Raw genomic sequence first — 7,956 nt, forward strand, 5'->3', positions numbered from 1 at the left:
CAGTTTGTCCTTCATGAGCCTTTGTAGACAAGATGGCGGTGCAAGATGGCGGCTGCCTGTACTGGCGACCCACGACCATGGAGATAAACAGCTTTTTATAAGGTAAAAATAATAAAACAAGGTCTTTGTCTGCAATGATTAGATGTGTTTTTTTATTATTGTCATTAGTGATTATCTCAATTTCGGCTAAAAGAATTGACAAAATCCTACACACTGTGCCTTTAAGAGCAGCTAAATCCCTGTTACCCAGGAAAACTACTTATGTCTTGTTGTTTTTATGAAAACAAAAGAAAAACAAGGTCCCCCACGGTGTTGAAGGCAGGATAAAAAAATGCTGACATCTGTCAGTCTTCCTGGTTTTTAAAACAATAACTCATTCTTAAATTGAAAAACACTAATAAAGCTGAACAGGCAACCGAAAAGTATAACAATTGATTTCCATTGAAGAAAAGATGTATCATTTGATTTAAGTGACGAATAATGTCAAAAGGTGCTAGTGGTGGTTCTGGAGCTTGACTTCCCTCCATCAATCTTGACTTATTCGTAATAAAGATAGAAGCTAACTGACCAAAACGAGATTACAGAAAAGTAATTCCTGTCCATCAGGTATTGTTTTTTTTTTTTTGACTTTTTTGTTGTCACTGCTTGAATACTTAAAGCCGTCATAATTCACTTTGCTGCGTTAATATAATGTCATTGTTTATGTGACATATTTTTTAATAACAATATTTCTTCAAACCACTGATCAGTGTTGCCAACTCCTCCGTAAGAAAAGTTGCTATTGGCTGTCCTAAAAGCTGCTAAATTTGCATATTTGGACATTTGCCAGTAATAAATTTTTAATAACCTTTGAGTTTACATTGGCTGACTTTATAGCTACTGAGAGTAAATTTCATTGTAGTAGATGCTTATCAGAGAATGTTGTAGCTAAATTTAAAGAATCTCTTCCATCTTTATTTTCCTCTGTCTTACAGAATATTGCAACAGAGAACAGTAACGTAGATGGTCTTGTTGATAATATTACAACTTTAATGCAAACCTCTCTTGATGAAATTGCTCCACTAAAAAAGAAAGTTATCTATCGGAGGAAGCCAACTCCTTGGTTTAGTTACATTCTTTAAAACAGGCATCTAGAAAACTGGAGAGAAAATGGCGCTCCACTAACATAGAAGAATTTTATTTAACTTGGAGAGACAGCTTGCTAATATATAAGAAAGCCCTTCGTAAAGCAAGAGCTGCATATTATTCATCTTTAATAGGGGAATAAAAACAATCCTAGGTTTCTGTTCAGTACTATAGCTAGACTAATAGAAAGTCCTATCTCTGTTGAGCCATGTATCCCTATAACTCTAAGTAGTGATGGCTTCATGAGATTCTTTATAGATAAAATAATTTTATTAAGGAATACAATTCATGCCAAATTTCCTGCTACTGTTTCTGATTCTCTGTCAGAAGGGGCAGCTTTAGTGCCTCAAGAACCTGATTTATGTCTGGACAGTTTTTATCTTGTTGAGCTGTCGGGATTATCTAAAATAATAGCTTCATCCAAACCATCAACATGTCTGCTAGATCCTATCTCAACCAGACTGTTCAAAGAAGCATTTCCCTTAATTAATATCCATATTTTAGATGTATTTAATTTACCTCTAATGAATGGTTATGTGCCACAGAGCTTTAAGGTTGCTGCAATTAAACCTTTACCCTCCTGTTGTCCTTGGGTCAAAAAGACATGCCACTGTGTTAAACCCCCCCTAAAAAATCCACTAAATGTTATTTTTTAACTTGGAATTTAAAGACTTTTCCTAGATTTGCCCAAACAATAGAAAAAGTTAAATGTTGCTTTTATTCACATTTCCATGTAAGCTGTACAAAAAAGGTACAAAGATGGTCTTTGGGTCAAAATGGCCCGTGAGACAAAGAGTTGAAATCAAGGTCACAGAGTTATTTACAAAACACAGAATGTTACAAAGTTACAAAGTTTTAGATGTGTCTCAGATCAATCAGTAGCAGAAGTAAACAAGGCAAATCAGGTGGTGTTCTCGCAGACTTCAAAAGACCACCTGTTATTTCCAGAGGTTATAAAGGTGCTGCATGACAGGACCCCTAATTGTGTCTGTGCTGAAGCCATGAGTGTGCGTTATAACATTGAAGAGGCTTTAGAGGTGATTTTCTCACATGTCCAGCAAGACAACTCTGATTCAGAAGAGGAAGTGGAGGATGTATCCGAAGAAGAAGATGGAGAGGTATACAACCCAGAGCATAATGAATCATCTTCAGAAGAAAAAGAAAACCCTGAAGCTGAAAGTGAGACTTTCCTTTCAAAAAATGGCAAAATAACATTGTCCTCAGAGGCATATGACCAACACGGCAGGCATGCAGAACAAAACATTGTAAAGATGACCCCAGGACCCACAAGGTATGCCATTTCTCATGCCCATGATATTGTTTCTACATTCTACCTGTTCATCACACCAGCAATAAAAAACGTAATCCTGGAGATGACAAATCTGGAGGGTTTTCGCAAATATGGAGACAGCTGGAAAAAGATGGATGAGATTGACCTGCAGGCCCATTTAGGGCTGCTAATCTTAGCAGGTGTATACAGGTCCCGAGGTGAGGCTGCAGCTAGTCTATGGGATGCAGAGTGGAAGGCCAATTTTCCGAGCCACAATGCTACTCAAACTCTTTCACACCTACTCAAGTCTGATACGATTTGATGACTGTGAGTCAAGACCAGCAAGACGTGTGACAGATAAACTTGCAGCTATAAGAGAGGTATGGGACAAGTGGGTGGAGCGGTTGCCCTACCTCTACAATCCAGRGCCTGACGTAACAGTGGATGAGCAACTGGTTCCATTTAGAGGTAAWCTGTTTTCATATTTGTAATAAAAGTGATTTTCACTATTGATTTCTTTGACTGTTTTCTGTGACACTGATACTAATCACTGATGCTAATATCTTTTGTCCAAAGGTCCTTTCCAGCAGTATATGCCCAGCAAGCCAGCAAAATAAGGGATCAAGTCATGGGTGGCTTGCGATGCCAAATCAAGCTATGCTTGGAAAATGCAAGTCTATACTGGGAAGTCGACCAGTGGATGCCCAGAGGAGAACCAGGGGATGCGAGTTGTGCTTGATGTGACAGAGGGACTGAGGGGTCATAATGTGAAATGTGACACTTTCTTCACCTCTTATGAACTCGGACAGCAGCTCCTGAAGAGGAAGATCACCATGGTTGGTACAGTTCGAAAGAACAAGCCTGAGCTCCCACCTGCACTGCTTGCGTCAAAGGAGAGAGAGGTCTTCTCCHCAAAGTTTGCCTTCACGCCTATCACCACTCTAGTTTCCTACCTCCCAAAGAAAAACAAGAATGTARTTCTTCTGAGCACACTGCACAAAGACGGCGACATTAGYGATCGTGAGGACAGGAAGCCAATCATCATCCTGGAATACAACCRCAACAAAGGAGGTGTGGACAACCTAGATAAGGTGATTGGAACATGTAGCTGCAGAAGAATGACTACCCGCTGGCCCCTGGTCATCTTCCACAATATCATTGATGTGTCCTCCTACAATGCCTTTGTGATTTGGAGAGAGATCAACCCGACCTGGATGTCTCGTAAGCACAACAAGAGGAGGGTGTTCCTGGAGCAGCTTGGAAAGGCACTTGTAACTCCACTCATTGAAAGAAGGAAGCATGTCCCCCACACAGAAGCCTCAGCAGCAGTTGTGAAAGCTATTCAGAGTGCAGCAGCTCCTGCTTAACCTGAGGATCCATCTACCACAGCCACTTCCCCAGATAGGGCAAGTAAGAGGAAGAAATGTCAGTTCTGCCCTCAAAAGAAGGACTGTAAAACACATACTGTGTGCTGCAGGTGTAAGAAATATTTCTGCAAAGGCTGTGCACTTGCATACTGCCCTACATGTGCTAATTATTTGAATGGATTATGTTAAACATAATTATGTTGATAATTATGTTGACCCGTCTTCACTAAACCCCCGATGGAAGCAGCTTAATTGAAATTTAAACACCAAATTCCACGAGGAGCAAACAATGGAGAGGAAAAACTCCCTGCTAATCAGGAAGAAACCTCCAGCAGAACCAGGCTCAGGACAGGCGGCCATCTGCCTCGACCGACTGGGTTGAGGGACAAGAAGAGACGCAGTCAAACGCGGAAGAACTGGACCAGATGCATCCTCCCCAGAAGACGAAGGGTGGAGGAGGGGTGGTGGCAGGCCAACGGTCAGCTGGCACGCAGACTGTGCGAAGGAGATGACTGGTTTTTATTTACTGGCAGACAGGAGCTGAATGGATGAAGCTGGGTTTGTGACGATTGGACACAGCTGAGCTTGAAACGAGGAGGTCTGCAGGAGCAGGTGAGGTCATCAGTTTTCCAGAGTTGAATTTACATATAAACTCCATAAGTGACTGAGGTTGAGAGTCAAATGCAGTCGGATCCAGAGATATATTTTATTGTGACAGTGCCAGAGGAAAAAAAACATTACAGTAAAAATTACTGATTTGATTCATTTGCAGCTGGGGTTGATGCGTAAGGCTTCAGAAGCAGACTGGTAGTAGCGGAGAGTACTTACTCCAAGAGCAAACATTATGTGTGTTGTTTTACTTTTTTTTCCAGCCGAAATAAGTTTCCTCTGCAGGTTGTCTGGGCTCTCCCTTAGAGATAGGGTGAGAAGCTTGGTCATCCAGGAGGGACTCAGAGTAGAGCCACTGCTCCTCCATGTCGAGAGGAGCCAGCTGAGGTGGCTCGGGCATCTGGTTAGGATGCCTCCTGAATGCCTCCCTGGTCAGGTGTTCCGGGCACGTCCCACTGGGAGGAGACCCAGAGGAAGACCCAGGACACGATGGAGGGGCTATGTTTCTCAGCTGGCCTGGGAACGCCTTGGGATTCCCCCGGATGAGCTGGCCCAAGTGGCTGGGGAGAGGGAAGTCTGGGTCTCTCTGCTTAGACTGCTGCCCCCACAACCTGACCTCAGATAAGCGGAAGGAATCGGACAGATGGATGGTTTTAAATTTTGACATGAAAGCCCACTTTAAAAATAATCGGGTTATACCTTTATTTTATAGCGCTTTAAGAAGACAGCTGCTCAAGCTGTTTTCATGTGATGTTCCATGTGGCACATCCCCACAAGAACAGATAGCATCAGGTTTTCAAAAAAAGAGTGTGTGTGCGTTTGTAGCACATGCACGTCATGAAATGTGTGTGTCTCACGGTCAACGCGTGGGACTTGAGAGCCCGGATGCAACAAGTCAGGGCTCCCTTCAAAACCCTTCATTCTGCTGAGGCTGAGATTTGTGCCACCATGTCCCAGGCCAAACAAGGCTGTTTGTTGGCAAGAATGTAAACTTAAGGGGTCAGCTAAAAATAAATGTTGCACGGCAGAGTTTTGGGTAGGCTGTGTGTCACAGTTCTTCCTGCCAATAGGTTTTCCCTTTAGAATTGGAATAGTGTTCACTGAAGGAGAGCAGCGTTGCCCGTCTCGCTTGTTTTTTCCTGTGGCTCACTGAGGCATCTTGTCTCCTGTGTTTATCTGCTGCCCTTTCAATTAGATAGGGACAACAGAGAGGCCCATTTGGACGGAGGTCTGTGTCGCCTCAAGGCTACGGCTGCCACTGCTGAGGTCATGCTATGAAAGGGAAACGGAGCACTACTGTTTCCCCTGAGCACTCTAAAACACAAACGATTACACTGACTGATCTGTTCAAGAGACCCTGGTTAGTGAGGATCAAAGGCGGCCTGGAGACCACCTGGAACTTTTCCTGGCAGTAGAGCTGGTCTGTAGAAGTAAGAGATGCTCTGGGAAAAGGAGCAGAAGCACAGTTTCCCTCCCATTCTCAACTTGATCTCCGTGGGAACCATGGCTATAGGAATTCCTCTTCTTCCATTGGGCTTTTTCTGATTGTTCAGTGAAATATTGAAATAAATGAAGGTGAGTAAATGTAAAGGAGGTGTTTCAATTCAAACAGAAACTGGAGATTAAATGCTTGAATCACCAATCCCTACCATTACCTACAGATTGATTGGAACTCCAATTTAATACTTGTATTGGAATTTAGTGCAAGTGTGTCAAACTCAGTTATACAAGGAGGCCAAAATTCAAAGTTCTGTTGGAACCAAGGGCCAGTTTCTGTCAACATTTATTGATAAAATGTTTTAGAACAAATTAGTCTTACGGAAATATATAAAAGACATTTTTAAATTATATTTTATTTATCACTGAGAACGTACTGTACATAACCTAACAGATGAAGAAAAAAAAAGACTATGTCTAGAAAGACATATATGTTGTGAGGGTTGCAGGCGGAAAAACCCAGGATGCAGGCAAAAATCCAAAATGTAACAAAAAGTTTATTTTGAATAACAAAAAGAGGGCTGTCGTGGCAGCAAAACTTACAACAAACTCTTCTCAGGAGGAACAGGAAGACCACCACACAGGCTGAGGGGATGCAGCACAATGAACTGACAAACACTGAAGACAGGACACAGAATATAAAGGTGAACTAATGAGAGACAATGGAAAACACCTGGGGAGACGAGCAAACAGGTGAGCGTGGGCGGGGCTGGAGGCAAGACAGCAGCGAAGAGACACACAGGGGAACAGAGAAACACTAGAAAATGAAAGCAAAACCACACAGATCATGACATATTTAGCTTCTATTTCTAATGCCTTACTCGCCATCAACTTTTAGATTTATTATTTTTAGAGGTACATTTTATCACAATCCAGAAAATCAGTTAAAAAAGTAAAGCCTTATTAAACATGTCATTAAAATAAAGAAATAATACAGAAAATGACAATTAAAGTTGATTTTACACAAATCCAAACCAAGGATTACTGAAAAAATGTCTAACTTAAATTTTTTTGGCTTAAAAGTATGTCATCAGGAGAATGCTCTGAATACAGTGACAAAAAGATAAACCATTAAATTATTTCACATTTAAACTATTAGTTTTGGGGCCAGCTAAAATGACAACATGGGCCAGATTTGGCCCGTGAACCGTCAGTTTGACTTGTGTGTTATAGTGGATTGTATTAAATACATTCACATACACAGTCAGTGTATTGGTCCCACATTTTTGTATGGGGCACCTGGCAGGACTTAAACTATCTTTTCTCTCTCACACACTACTATAGACTCTGTCACACACACTCACAAGACTATATTTGCTCATACATACTATTAAAATATCATACACGCATACAAATAAAAGCATGCACACAATACAACAGTTGCACACACATACTATTAAAATGTCACACATGCACGCTAAGAAAAGCATGTACAAACACGCACAACACAACAGTTGCACACACATACTATTAAGATATCACACATACACGCTATTAAAAGCATGCACACACAACACAACAGTTGCACACACATACTATTAAGATATCACACATACACGCTATTAAAAGCATGCGCGCACACAAAACAACAGTTGATTACACATACCATTAAGGTATCACACATGCATGCTATTAAAAGCATGCACACCCAACACTAAACCACCTGACACAGCTTGAATGAGAGATGATACATGTGTGTATATGTGGTAATAATACTAGTGTGAATGAGAGATAATAATACATGTGTGTGTGTGTGTGGTAATAATACTAGTGTGAATGAGAGATAATAATACATGTGTGTGTGTGTGTGGTAATAATACTAGTGTGAAGGAGAGATAATACATGTGTGTATGTGTGTGCTAATAATACTAGTGTGAAGGAGAGATAATACATGTGTGTATGTGTGTGCTAATAATACTAGTGTGAAGGAGAGATAATACATGTGTGTATGTGTGTGCTAATAATACTAGTGTGAATGAGAGATAATACATGTGTGTGGTAATAATACTAGTGTGAATGAGAGATAATACATGTGTGTGGTAATAATACTAGAGTGAATGAGAGATAACACGTGTGTTTGTGTGTGGT

The 7,956-nt window shown here is 41.1% G+C and overlaps 1 pseudogene; it reads left to right on the forward strand.

Annotated features, from left to right (window-relative positions):
* The first annotated feature begins 2,094 nt into the window (after window positions 1–2,094).
* On the forward strand, window positions 2,095–3,762 carry LOC106524701 (piggyBac transposable element-derived protein 4-like; annotated as a pseudogene).
* Window positions 3,763–7,956: the final 4,194 nt, after the last annotated feature.

The sequence above is a fragment of the Austrofundulus limnaeus genome, unplaced genomic scaffold (assembly GCF_001266775.1).
Source record: "Austrofundulus limnaeus strain Quisiro unplaced genomic scaffold, Austrofundulus_limnaeus-1.0 Scaffold196, whole genome shotgun sequence".
In the NCBI taxonomy this organism is placed as follows: domain Eukaryota; kingdom Metazoa; phylum Chordata; class Actinopteri; order Cyprinodontiformes; family Rivulidae; genus Austrofundulus; species Austrofundulus limnaeus.